Below are 14,955 nucleotides of genomic sequence, written 5' to 3'. Positions count from 1 at the left end.
TTTCGGCAGCTTGAATGCTATTATGGGATAATATTGCAGTTGAGATATAAAACATTTGATCTTATGAGGATGCAGTGTTAAAGAAAATGATTTATATAGCTTTTGTTAATAATGCCAATACATTTCTAAATGTAAACTGTTTCTGATGAATGATCTTTGCTGTGAGGGAAGATCTGGGTGAAATGCAGCAATACTTGGTCTGTAATGTAACAGAATTTTACCCATTTTTTCCCTTTCAGCACCATTAAGAGGCTGAAAAGCTCAGTTTATTTCTTTGTTCTTTATTCTATATAAATCACATCTTTCTGAATGTTGATATTTGCTTATATGACTTTAGAAAAAGTCACCTAAAATGTTTGTTTACCCATGAATCTACCAGAGATACTTCATCTGGAATAGCTGTAGATGAAAGAGTATGTTAATACTACTCATCCTTTTCATACTGGGATTCATGCAATCAGATGATGAGGACATTACTCATACAACTATATGGCAAGTCCTGAATGTATTAGAAAGAAGACAAATCTTGATCCATAGAGTATATTATATATAAAGACCAGTAAATCTTGTTTGAGAAAAAATGGTTCCCAATTTCATTTCTGCGCTTGTATTTTGTGCTTTAAGCATGAAGCGATTTTCATAGTCGCATTGCAAGAGCCATAACTCGTTGACATACCCGTATAAGGGTTTGTTTTTTTTAGAAGAGTTATATATTTTAATGGCACCACTTTCCACTTTGGGGTACATATAGTGTATTGTATAACTTTTATTGCATTTTTGGTGGGTAAATAGGGCAGATGAAAAAAAAAACTCCAGAAATTCTGCCATTCTTTTGGAGTTTTGTTTTTACAGTGTTCACTATTTGGTAAAAAAGAACATGGTCATTTTCTTATCTGGATCAGCACAATTACTACAATACCAAGTCTGTAACATTTTTTTACTACTTTAGCACAATAAAACACATTTTTGCAGAAAAACAATTGAATCTGCGACATTGCATTCTAGAACTCATAACATTTTCTTTTTTTCAGCAATAAGACTCTGTAAGGTCTTGTTTTTTGCAGGAAGGGTTGTTGCTTTTGTTGGTACCATTTTAAGGTATAGATGACTTTTGGACTGCTTTTTATTACATTTTTTGGGAGGTCAACGAAAGGAAGGTAGTGATTCTGGCATTACTTTTTAAAATTATTAAATTAGTTGGGTTTGTTTGGTATTTTAACCATCAAAACAGGTTTCTGTGGGGAAGAATGTCTTTTTTTAACTAGATTGTTTTTCTTTAAATTAAATTTTATTGGGCTTTTTGATGCTATTTTTTAGTCTCTTAAGGGGACTTAAAGATGTGATTGTTTGATCACTAGCATAGTACACTTAATAGTACACTAAGCCTATAACAGCACCCTATTAGAATCTGTAGGAGGCGGGACTTAATAGTTACGTGATCAAAGTAATTTCAATAAAAGAGTTCAAGAGGGACCCTGGATGCCTTTCTTGAGTGATACAATAATATATGTTATAATCATTAATAACTTCAAAAGGGTTGTTGACCCAGGGATTATTCTGATTGCAAGAGTAGAGTCAGGAAGGAATTGTTTCCTGAAAATATGGAAAATTGGCTTTTACCTCATTGGTTTTTTTCAGGCCTTCCTCTGGATCAACACTGGGGGGGGGGGGGGAAATAAACTGAACTGGATGGCCAGACTATGTTATTATGTTACTATGCTACATGGCAGACATAGAGGCCTTTGTTAGGCTTCCAGCTGTCATGGGAACCCATTGAAAACTTGTGTTTGCAACTGCAGGGTGTTGATGGGTGACAGGGGGAGGGGCTCTCCCTATCATTTGCTTACATGCTGCAGGTGCTATTGATTGTGGCATATAAGGGGCTAAACTGCCACGATCTGAGGTTTCTCTGTTCCTTGCTGTTAGAGTAGAAATCTGGCTGTCAGTTGTCAGCTAAGCCACCACCTTAAAAATATATATGTGCATGTTTGAAGCCCATTCGTGATCGCCATTAAAAGGCGTATTGTTGGTCAATAAGGGGTTACGTTGTTAATATGTAAAATGGCCTAATTAAACTAAACTAATGCCTAAAAATTGCCTCCTTTAGGGGAGATAAGGGATCCAAATAAAGCTTACCTTGTATGTAAATGTATTTTCACACCCATCAGCATAGCTAAAAGTGCTACTGTTGCATGTCCTTAGAGTTATCTAGATACAGGGGAAGTTTAGTGAAATGAGTCTTTTCCCAGGTGAAGGAAAACCTAGCCATAACTCTGGCCTAAATCCCAGAAAGCTCTCTTGGCCAGTCAGTGGCCTGAGTAGAATTATGTGCCATCACTTCACCAGCCATAGACTCGTGAAACCCAGCATGTACTAATAAGACGTTGTTTAATTGCTGCAAATACCAGAATTTACACATAATCTCTAAATAAACTTGAGCCCAAAAATGGCCACTAGAGTGCTTATTGTCCACAATCATATAAACCTACAAACAAACACACTCAAAAACTAAAGATAAAAAATATACTCGAGTATGAGACGAATAAAAATTACGTAAAAATTAGCACATAAAATCATTCAAAGCCACATCACAGGTACAACCATAAATCATGATCAAGGGGTACTGGGTCAGAAGCCAAGTAATACAGTGCAAAAGCATCTCAGCAAGGCTGACACAAACAAAGTTCTCTCTCTATATATATAGATATATAGTGTGCGCGGCCCATCCACAGTTAAATAAATCTGTGCTTCACATGTCCGATGGCGAGCCGTTGGGTCCATCCGCAGAACAGATAAAGATGGGAAATAATCCACCATAAAATATTCAGCTCTGGAGGTCATAGACCAATGTGCTAATATGACTCAATTAGTGATGCTACTGAATGTACAACTGTAGTTATCATCTAAGAGGTCTCCTATATGGAAATGCAGACAGTTTTCTTCTTGCCACATTGGGCTCATTGTAGCGTCTGAGGACCGGGCCCTCAGCCTAGGAGACAGCGAGGTAGAGTTTGGGCCTTGTCACAGGGCTCTACCATCTCCCACCCTGAGGGTAGCACAAGACCCATCCAAGTTAGGCTGCCTGTCCACGGGCATTGCGAAATCCCGCGATGAATCTCCACCTGGGAGCCGCCGGCAGACGGATCTCTGCGGTGAGCCTATCTGACAGATAGGCTCACCATGGAGAATCGCAATAATTCGCAGCATGCTGCGAATTGCCGGGCGTGGGCGGAGAATCGCAATGCTTTTCCGCTCGTGGATGAGGGGGGCTGCGCTTTCCATAGCAATGCATTCCCCAGGGCCAGATTATCGCCGCAGGGAACGCAGTGAAAGTTTGCCTGTGGACAGGAGCCCTAACTGAGGGTAGGCTGTTCAAAGAGGTAACCCAATATGTGGTTAAACTTAGCAGTCTGTTGTCACAAGTGACGCCACTGTCCCTTCCTCTGCAATGAATCTGGATGATGAAATAAATGGTCCACACTCACAGGGAATGTTTAAATAGCAAAGCTAGGAATGGTTGGCAGTACTTGTTTACTTGCAGAAACTTATTTACAATTCCATAAAGGTACAAATTTATGCCAGCAGGTAAACTGTGTAGAAATCACAAAGTGGTGCAACAGAGAGGAAATCACAGGTGCACAGAGGAATCTACAGTCCTAGTTATCTGCAGAGCTCTGGTCCTGACACACTCCTTCCATACTCTCTAGCACTCTATCGGTCGGCACTCATTTTCGCAGGCACTCCAAAATGCAATGGAGATTCCATTCTTTCTCCATTCATCAGTGGCTTAGGACACCACTGGCATCTTCTGAGTACAGCAGTCCCAGGGAAGGCTGAGGTTACCTTTTCTCCTCCTCCATTCCTAGCCACACAAAACTGATGGTGTCTGTGTGGCTCACTGACAGCTCAGACGGACTGACTGCCAGACTGGAAAAGACTCCCTTGCAAAACACCTTGCACACATACATATAAAGCACGATCACATGACAAACAACAAGATAACTGTTGGAAATGTGAGGATTTCTGAGAAATCTAACTGCAATACACATCAAATTCATGTAACATGAAAGACACTGACAGTACATAAGCATGAGACAAATGCATTTATACATGATGGAGGGGCTCCGTTAACTCCGAGCCACTACACTCATTCATCTAGACAGATATATAGATTACAATTTCATAGCATGTAAGAGAACAGTTTTAATTCTTTCAAATTGTGTTTTACCGGGATAAGATTCCAATATGTATTTAAGGCTTAATGTTTGGCTGTGATAACAGCATGATGATCTGTGTCAGTTTCAGTTACTTATGATGTGTCACGCTCCATTTTATATTTTAGGCAATAGCTTATTCACTGTGAGAACTGTTAATGGAACATATCTGAATGAGATGCATTTACATCTCAAGTGTGGTATACCGAAACTGTGCCATCTGGTCTGCAGATGTGTAAACCATGTGGATGAATACTTGAATACCTTGCAGGAAAATACATTTTTAATCTGAATTCAGAATATGGTCCCCCTGGTTTTCTTGCTACACTTCAGATTTCTTGGATATGTCCCCAATATTTACTCCTTCATACCTAACAAGTAGAGTAGAAAATAACATGCATTGGAAGACTCTATGGAAACAGAATTTGTAATTTTTCAGTAACATATATGTAAGTATGGAGTCTTTTAGCTGGAAGTTTTATAAAGTACAGAATATTAGAAAGAAGAATTGTAGGTATTTCTATAATTTGTATAATTGACGTAAATGAGTGGCAGTTGCCTGAGAAGTTGCACCAGAATAGAACATGCTGCATTTTTTTACAGTTCATATAAAAAAGCACATATATCAGCCCATTGACTGTAATGGCTAAGTGTGCTCTCAATATGTGGACAGCACATAGATGTGAAAATTCTGAAAGTGTGAATTAGCCCAGAAGAGAAATGGCAGAAGAAACTTTTTATCCTATGATAAATGAGCTCCCAAAAATGATGCGCACATACTGTAAACGAGAAGGTGACTCCTCCTGGAGTAGCTACATTGATATCCTCTGTATAGTCACATATGGCAAATTTGATGCAGATTACTGTAACTGAAAACCAGTTTCATATATGTGAACAGTTATCTAAATTTCTGCAACAAAGCTGAAGTGTGGTAATAGTGCCAAATATGTCCTGCTATTAAGAGGTAAAATGCAGGAAGCACTGTTGTAAGCTAATGAGGCCTGAGCTATACTCCTACACAACAACCCCAAAAATATGAAATTATACACCTTTTATATCCAATGGCTTTGAATTATATATTGTAAAGGACTGAACACACTATTCATATGAAATAATTGGTTATATAGAAACCGCTGTCTCTAGCAAAAGGACCTCATCACTAGAATCATATAGCACTTTTCAAACTCTCAGAGCATAAAATTAGTGACCAAATTCATTTGACCAGCCATATGTATTTTTACGGCAGTCACTAAGCAGCTCAAGGCTAGGCCATCATAAAAACTATGGTGGCGTAATTGAAGGCCTGCACAGAAGTCCCATGTTTGAAAGAGCTAGCATTCTTCTGTCCACTGACAGCCAGGCTCCTGATGTAAAAACCAGGTGTGGAGAAACCTCTTCATGTCACCCATGGGCAGCCTGAAATGTGAATGTGATCACAGGTTCTAACACTTTGACAGGTTCTGATAGGAGAGCTGTGAAAATTATACTACACTACAGTACGTAAATAGTGCAATGTAATATATTAGCTCTTGAACAATTGCATCTTCAAGTTCCCTTAAGTGATTGAAGAAATGTTAAAAACGTTAGTTTAATTTTAAAAACAATTTTTTTTCTACAAAATACCTGATATTATAGAAAAAATATTAGGTATTGTGAATTTGTAATGTCCTGTAATATAAAAATATTATGCTTGTGTTTCCACATGATGAGCAATGTAAAAAAGGTGAAAAAAACAATGCCAGCATTGCTATTTTTATTTATCTGCATCCCAAAAAAGCAATCAAAAAGTCGCATGTTCCCCATAATGATACCAACGGCAAGTACAACTCGTCTTGCGATAAACAAGACCTTCCACAGCTCATTTGGTGAAAAAAGTAAAATGTTATGTTATGGATCGTAGAATGTGCCAATGTTGTGCAAAAATAGTAAAAAATAAAAATTTGGAATCTGCATAATTGTATTGACTCAAAGAATAAAGTTATCATATAAACTTATACAGCATGGTGAGCACTGTGAAAAAAAAACATAAAAAGAACTACTCCAGAATTGCTGTATCTCATTCATCTGCCTAGCAAAAAAAATAAACGTGATCAAAAATTTGCATGTACCCCAAAATGGTCCGAGTGGAAACTAAATCTAATCCTGCAAGAAACAATACCACACACACCTCTCTTGGCAGAAAAATAAAAATGTTATGGCTCTTGAAATGTGATGATGCAAATAGAATTTGTTTTTTTAACTTCTTTTGTGGCAAACTGGTAACAGAAAAAAACTATAGAAATGTAGCATGGCCATTATCATATTGATCTACAAAATAAAGGTATTATTTCTAGGCTTTTTTTCATCCTCCTCTACAAAAGTTAATACAAATTAAAGAATACATATGCTCAGGGCAACCTCCTGGGATGAATCTTATGTGGCTTCATTAATAGGTTGCAAGCCTGCATGATGCATCACATATATCAGTGGGACTGGCAACTTTTGTATTCCCTATCTGAAAGTTTAATACTAAGCAGCTACTTCCCCCAATATGTTTTAGGGATCTTTTACAAAGGACGAATTGAAAACCATGGATATTTCTGCGTCGCAATGTTTTCCACATGTTGCTTTAATTCTGCATCTGTAAAAATCCAGGCGTTTTTATTTTAAAACCGCAAAATTAAAAGCTTTCTACTGCAGAATTAAGAATGTCTTGCGGCATTGTTGTTGTAGATTTCTAACATACAGGGGATGAAATTCTGCAATTAACGTCTGCAGAAAAAACGCAAGAAATTCTGCCAGGTGTTCCGCAGAATGCATTCCACAGTTAAACATTCAACAAAGTCCACAGTAATTAACACAATCTCCATCTTTACTGCGTCCTACGGACAATTCTGTAATGTGGAAGGTCCCCTAGGGTTGTGAGTGATTGTTTATCAGTATCTTGCACTTGCACATGCAATACTCTTCCATATAGCAATTTGTCTTTTTGCATTTTGCTGAGAAGTGGTGTATACCTGCCCTTGTGTACCAATCTTTGTATTAGTATATTGGTAAGTATGGTTACTGCCAGTGATTTTTGATTTGCTTTATCCTTTTGAGGGATAAGTTAATACATTGTATGCACTCCAAAGTGATACCATTACAAAATAAGTGATGTTGTAAAAACGAAAAAAAAAAAGTACTTGGTCACTATGGCGCAAAATAGGCAGGCCATTAAGGTGTTAAGATATTTAATGTTTAGACCAGAACTGCATAACTCGGCAGTAGGTAGGAGCAAAAATTAAAATAGACAAACCTCTTGGGGTCACAGATAGGTTTTTATTGGCTTTGGAATGGCAACAATTATTGTATTTCATCTGAACAGGTATAACGTCGCGAGAAACAAGGCACGATATTTTGTCTTTTGTGTAAGTAAACAAGCATCTGTTTGTTCAATCTGAATTAGGTACCTTTCACAAGGGATCAAATATTCAGCAACAGCGTTGTGGAATATACCCTCCTGTGGAATATTCAAGGGGGGAATAAGTGAGCATCAACTATATGTTCAATGCCAGGTTCAAGTCATGCAGCTGACCCCCACTATCCCTTCCCTCTCTGCATGGCCGGTCACACAGCTGTGATTCAGGGATGGTCCTTTAGGCTAGTCATACTAGCCACTAGCATGACATGACTATGCCGCAGACTGCGACATGACTATGATGGCATGAGGCTAGCCGCTAGACTTGACATCATACTCATGTCACAGTCCACAGGCCACCAGAAATCCTTTGGTGGGCCACTTTTGGCCCATAGGCGGCATGCTGTGCAGACCTGGTTTAAACCATGGTGGTATCCTATTACTGGTTTGTATGTCAGTGACACAACACTTACTTAGTACCTGGTGACAAATGGAAAAACATGCATTCTGTAGTGCTCTGGGATGGAAAAGACATCTGAATTTCAGTGAAACAATACGTTTTCATCCTTATCTATTCAGTGCTTAGTAAAAACAATAACATCTAGTATATTGTGGTTAGAACAGTCATCTGCCTAATCTTTGCTAGTCAGTCATATTTTGAGTATCCTGTATCTATAAAGTTCTCACTGGTTCAAGGTATAGTAGGCACCTTGTAGGCCTAAGTGCTTCATTGAGGCAAACTGAAGTTAAGACCTGAATGCACAGAGGACAAATTTATGAGATGAACTTTATTTAATTCGGCATTTTTTCCTTTCTAGTTTTCTAGGTAAAATTGAAGTTCAATTTACTTTATTTACCTAATATCAAGCATTTGTGCTGAAAAATCCCTTTAACATGCTGGCTACTAGGTGTCTCCCTTCCTTTAACTTACTGTTCACTGCCTGTTGTCAAGTGATGTTATCTCTATTACTGGAGATGGCACAACAGCAAAACAGAAAGTGAGGAGGGGTATGAGTAATCCAGCTCAATGAAGTTTGTAACAGCAAAGTAGATCATCAGAGCCGCAGGCGCTGCACCTTTCTCTATCTTTTTTTATTTTATTGGCTCTATTGACTTTATGTTTTGGTTTAAGTAGATAGGTGGCTGAACCACTAATGCACTCACTGGTAGCTAGTTGAGCTGGGGATATCTTGATTGATCCGAATATCTAAAAGGACTACTAGTCAGACTATCAGTTCAGACTACCTGTGGTCTCATGACTGCCAGCCTTCCCTTATGGGATTATTGGACGCTATACATCCCTAGCAAACGGATCATTTCCTGATTCATTTGGGGAACTAGTAGTAACCAGTGGCCATATATCTAGACCAGATATGATCTGTTTCTGCCTCTGGTGGTATTACAATTAGGTGGCATACTGAAAAAGATTAGCCACTTATTTAGACCAGACAGTTAGCCGTGATATACTATTGAGTAATACACCTACGGCTCTCCCAAAACTGGACCACCAGTACCTATCTAGAGTATTATTGGGGACCTATATATCACCTCTAGAGTAGGTTAAGTTTTGAACAATCATAACTGTCGTTCATTATTAAGATAAAAGCCAGACAGCTGATTGACTTATAGCCATCTCAACTGCTGACTACATCTGCATGAAACAGGTCTGAATAAATACAAAAAAGTGCATGAACAGTAGAAAGACTACACCTCACATTATATATCTACTTACCTCTTAAGTCAATAATAAATCCTCTACCACTATCGAGTGGTGCGTATCTTCTACTCAGTCCAGATAAGACTGAAAAAATAGTCAGTAGTATATACCCCTCTGCTCCTGATGAACCACATACCAGTGGGGAAACGCGTAGAGCAAATTTCGGTACCTTTATACATCTCTGATTATTTGAAATGAAGTCTTAAGATATCATTGACTTCTATGGGAGCAAATCTATGCACTCATATGGATCTCAAACTATCTAAAATTTGAGTCCTGAGTTATTAATGACTAATATCTCTATGATTATTGAGACCTGATCAACCCCCAAGTCGTGCCAGGATCTCTTTGAATATTGGTCATTTATATCTTGACTGACTAATGAGCGATTACATGCTCTAATTATAAGTACCACACAGCTATCCAGCTTGACCTCTGTGTCTGGAGGCCGAGTAGTCTCATTACGGAAAAAAGAGACTTCCTCTTGTGGAAAGGTTACCGAGATACCTTCTGGTCTTTATGTTATGTATGTCGTAAGTGGCCCATATATGTTTTTTAAAGGATCGAATTAAAGGATTATTATTTTAGTCTATAACTGTGAAGGGCGAGATTTGTAAAACTATAGACGTTCCCGTTTCTGTGAATATAAAGCAGCAGCACGGGAGCGAATACACACAGGGACCAGTATCGAGCATCGTTGGCCTGACATTCATCCAGTGTAAATGGCCCTTTAATGCAGTATGTCTCCACTAGGGAGGTTTTGTCAGTTTCAGTCGTGACCCGGGCATTACCTGTAGGTCAGCCCGGCCAACCCATACTTATGGGGGAGTTATACTGCACTAATACCGATTTAAGGCAATCCTAAATACATAAAAAAATAAAAATGCATGTAAAAAATGTATGGATAAAATGAAACCCCATCCAAAGATCATTTGTAAAAAAAACTTCATAAAAATCATTGTGTTCTTTTTCACATTAAAAAAGGCACAAAGACTGTGTTAAGAAGACTTTAAGGGCTCCTGTCCACGGGCGATAGTTCATTGCGTTATCCGCAGTGATAATCCGGCCGCGGGTGACGCAGTGAATGCTTTCTATAGCATTGCTATGGATAGCACAGGTCCCTGTCCCCAAACGGAGAATCATAGCGATTCTCCGCTCGCGGGATTCAAAATGCGGCATGCTGCGATTTGCCACAATTCTCCACAGTGAGTCTATCTGTCAGATAGGCTGAGAGCGGAGAACCTGACAGCTCTTCCCTCTGCTCCCCCGCGGTGGAATATCGCTAGAGATATTCTGTCACGGCCGTGGACAGGGGGCCTACGTCTCTTTCATATGGCAGTACTTTGGTCAGTATTTTTCATCAGCATTTGTAAGCCAAAACCATGTGTCGGTCCAAAACACAGAAGAGAAAAAAATCTTCAACTATAAATTTTCTGTTTGTTTTGTTCCTCGTTTTGGCTTACAAATACAGAACAGAATACTATGCTATGAAATTTACCTTAAAAGGGTACTCTGGTAAGGGACATTTTTTTTACATTTTCACCTATCCACTGGATGGGTAAAAACTGATAGATCAGTGAGAGTTTGACCACTGGGACCCCCACCAATCCTGAGAATGGGGGTCCCATTTGCCTCATGTCTGGTTACTTCTGCATCACAACTCTGACTGGAGTGATGTCACTTTGAATAGATGGGTTGGCCATTCTCATAACTGATCTTCTTGTGGTTGGACCCTCACCAATCAGCTAGTTATTCCCTATTACTATACTGAAATAATTCTTTGAGCAGTATTATGCCAAATTTTCTAGAGATGATAGAAGGTGTAGAATTAATATGTAACTACAGACAAAACTTTATTTCCTTTTTTCCCAGGATTATTATTCTCCAATTGTCTTTTACAATGTGGGTCCAGCACTGTGTACTGCCAATTAAACCTATCATAAGGCGTCTGCATAATGAATAGGAACTTGGGGTATAATCATATGTGACCAGAGGTGTAGCTAAAGGCTCATGGGGTACTTTTACTTGAGATGACTATGAGCAATAGTTGTTCAGTGAATGAAGGTGGAGCACGCTGGAGATCTCTTCTGGTCACCCACCTCCATTCACTGTGAACAGGCAATTCATCTCTGAATGACTGCCTGTCCACAGTGAATGTTCATCTATGAATACTGCCTTTTTACACTGAGCGAGAAGTCACTTATTAGTCATTTCATTTCAATGTGCTGAAACAAAGCAACTAGCAACTGATGAACAATGTCTCGCTCAGTACCCTGTAGGGTCCCGTGCTTACACAAGACAACTATCACTAGAAATTGCTCCTTTTAGTGATTTTTCTACCAATAGTCAGCCCAGTAAAAGTACAGATAGGCTGTGGCACAACAATGCAGCTTGGGTCCCCGAGTTTTTGACAAGACCAAAATAATATTTATTGGTATTCGGTGATGCCAATAAGCTTGATACATGGCTACTATATGGTTTTCCCCAATGTATAAACTGATTTGATAGGAACCCATGTCTATTTAGAGATCTATCTACTGTATCTCCATCCAACCATTTAGGAATTAGGTCTGAGAATGGTTGAATGTAGTGCACGTGTGTCTTTTTACCACCTTTGTAACAAAATAAAACTACAGATTGTTTGCTTATTCTATAACATGGAGATCATTATTTGTCTTTCTATTTAGATATCTAGATAGTTTAGAGAGCACATTTTTATGGATTTTCCAAAAATAGACTTTAGAAAACAGGACGGAGTTGGAGGAGGGAGAGAAAAGGGGATGAAGTATTCCTTTGAGGTTTGTGGTTTATTTAGCTATTCATTCCTTGTTTGTTTTTCAAATATTTTTCATACAATTTCAATAATGTTTTGCTAGGAGGTTACAGTCAGTCTACTTCACTTTAAGAATCCACAGATTTACAGATACCTTTATACATAATGTATGGCTCTGACACAGATTTTCTTCTTAACCTATTAATGCATTAAAACTGTATATACTGCATATACATGCCCAAGAACAGACTGGGGTCCTTGATTTGAAGCCATTTAAGAGCAAATCTATATAAAGTTTTTAATTTATCCCCATGTTTGAGTGACTTTGTTCTGGGTTCCCCAGTTTCCTTCCTACTCAACAACATATGGCTTTTTGACTGTGTATCGGCCCTAGTGTTATATACATATATAAATAAAATTAGATTGTGAGGCCTGTAGAGGACAGGGACTAATGTGAATGATGACAAACTCTGTACAATACAGTATCGCAGAGCTGTATGAACAAAAGGAAATAATAATATAATTGACTCTGTATCTAAACTGCTATACACCAAAAAAAAATCAGTAAACTACAATTAGATACTACTTTTATTTAAAGGGGTTTCTGGGACTATGAGATTGATGGCCTACTTCTAAGATATCAATATCAGATTAGTGGGGTCCCAACTGTGAGTACTCCATCAATTAGTTAATTGAAGGGGCTGCTGTGCCATGCCCTCTTCATTGTTTACCAGGCACAGCTCTGCGCATCTTGTAGTGACTGTGGCTGGTATTGCAGCTCAGTTCTATTCACCTGAATTACATAAAGCTGCAGAGTGCTGCAGTATCAGGCACAGCAGGCACAAAATGTACAGAGCTGTGCCTGGTAAACAGTAAAGAGGGTGCAGTGCTCTTCAAAAAGCTGATTGGAGGTGTGCCAAGAGTTGAACTCTCACTGATCTGATATTAATATCAAAGTTACAGAAACCCACTTTAAGGGCTTATTCCGATGTCCGTATATCGGCTGGGTTTTCACGCCAGGCTGATATACGCTGTCCCTCTCTGAAGGGGTTAGAGGTGTGCCCGGCCGGGAGCAGTGCACTGAGTTCCCGCCCCCTCTCCGCCCCTCACCACTGTTTGCAATGGGGTGGGCGGGGTGGGGGTGGAGCTAAGCTCTGCCTCGTCCCGTCCCCTTCCATTGCAAATAGTGGCGAGGGGTGGAGAGAGGACGGACAGGGGGCGGGAGCTCAGTGCACTGCGCCTGGCCCACCTTCTCCCCTACAGAGAGAGACAGCGTATACCAGCTGGGCTTGAAAATCTGGTTATATTCACACGTTAGAATAAGCCCTAAAAGGAATGTTTCACCTAGATGTTTTACTAATTAAAATTACACAATGAAACATTCCAACATACAATTTCGGATTGTAGACTTTTTAAAAATTCTATTATCTGTACAGGATATGGGCGCTGCCATCATGCTTTCACTACAGAAATATGCTTTACAGCTGATTTTAAAAGTTATATTTTACAACAGTCTTCTGGCCAATCACACAATGGACAGAAGCTGGGTATTAGTGTACCTTGATACCACCAGAAGCTAGAGGTTTGACAGTGAAAACGCCCCTGTCACACCCCCAGCTTCTGATTGGTGTAATAGGTAAAGGTGTGGCAAATGCCAGGAATGCCTGAGGGGCAGAATTGGTGTCGCATGTAAGTGAGCCGAGCTTACTCACTGTCTTACCCGGCTACCGGTTCCGTGTCATTGTCCCTGTGCTGTTGCCTCTCGTTCGTCAGGGAGCCGCGGTGCATCTTGCAGCCCCCCGCCGAGGTAGCCTCCGTTGTGCACTACTCAGTCAGCGGTGCTGTGGTCCGGGACGCTGCTGCTGGCGAAAGTGAGGGTCTGTGCCGGTGGTCCTCTGCCCTGGCTGCTGCGGCGCCGATTTCTACATTACACTGGGTGTGGGAGAGTGCATGTGTGGCCGGAGTGCGTGGCCGCCGGCTCTCAGAGTGTCTCCCGGCAGGCACGAAAAACCCTCCGTGCAGCGCCGCAGAGCTAAAGGGTGGCGGAGTGCTGTGGGGGCCGCTTGTCACCCGGTCACAACGTGTGGTCTTTCAGTGTACAGAGACAGTCCCTGTGGCCTTCCTGCAGCGGCAACAATGTAACATCGACTAGGAGACAGCGGGGTGGTGGTGGGGCGGCAGAAGAGAACAAGGTGCATAATCACGAAGCTTGCGCCTTCAGCATCCCTAGCCAGTACGACCCTTAGCACGGCTACAGTATGCCTTTTCCAGCTACAGTGCCCTTCCAGGACCTACAGCCCTGCCAGCTGTCCATCCAATCAGGAACAGGGGACGTGAACCCCCTGTCAATCTTGGCTCCACCAGGAGTTCCTGGTGGCGTCAAGATACACTAATATCCAGAAGCTGACCCATTGGCTTCTATGGGAGACTGATCTAGACATGTTGTGTGACATGTGCAGAGGTCATTGTGCAGGGAGGGGGAGCAGATAATCTGTGACATCATCTATTGTGAATGATGGTTTCATTGTAATCCGATTATAATAAGATGACTGTTGAAATGTATTTCTACAGAAAAGAAAGTACAAGCTATTAGGCTTAGTGGTCAGTGTGAAAACTAGGATTTTAGGATTTTAAAAATACAGATTGTAACATCGAAAATTAAAAAAAAAATCTTTAAAAATATGTTTAACATAAAAACATGATTTATACAATAGGTTATTTTCTGATTACATATTCCCTTTAAGCATAATGAGCCAATACAGTGGGTTGGACTGTGCCTCAAAATCAGCGCTGGTATACATAGACGCACTTGCTGTACATATGAAATGTATTTGTGTGTTGTAGGATATGAGACCACTGTATAACATTTATA

General features: G+C 40.0%; 1 protein-coding gene across 2 annotated transcripts in view; it reads left to right on the top strand.

Moving 5' to 3' along the window:
• FHL5 (four and a half LIM domains 5) overlaps positions 1-14,955 on the top strand; it is a 134,437-nt gene that overhangs the window by 56,782 nt on the left and 62,700 nt on the right. The gene's annotated exons all lie outside the window — the stretch shown is intronic.

This window comes from Eleutherodactylus coqui, chromosome 1 (assembly GCF_035609145.1).
Source record: "Eleutherodactylus coqui strain aEleCoq1 chromosome 1, aEleCoq1.hap1, whole genome shotgun sequence".
NCBI lineage: Eukaryota > Metazoa > Chordata > Amphibia > Anura > Eleutherodactylidae > Eleutherodactylus > Eleutherodactylus coqui.
This window is presented reverse-complemented; position numbering and strand designations above follow the sequence as displayed.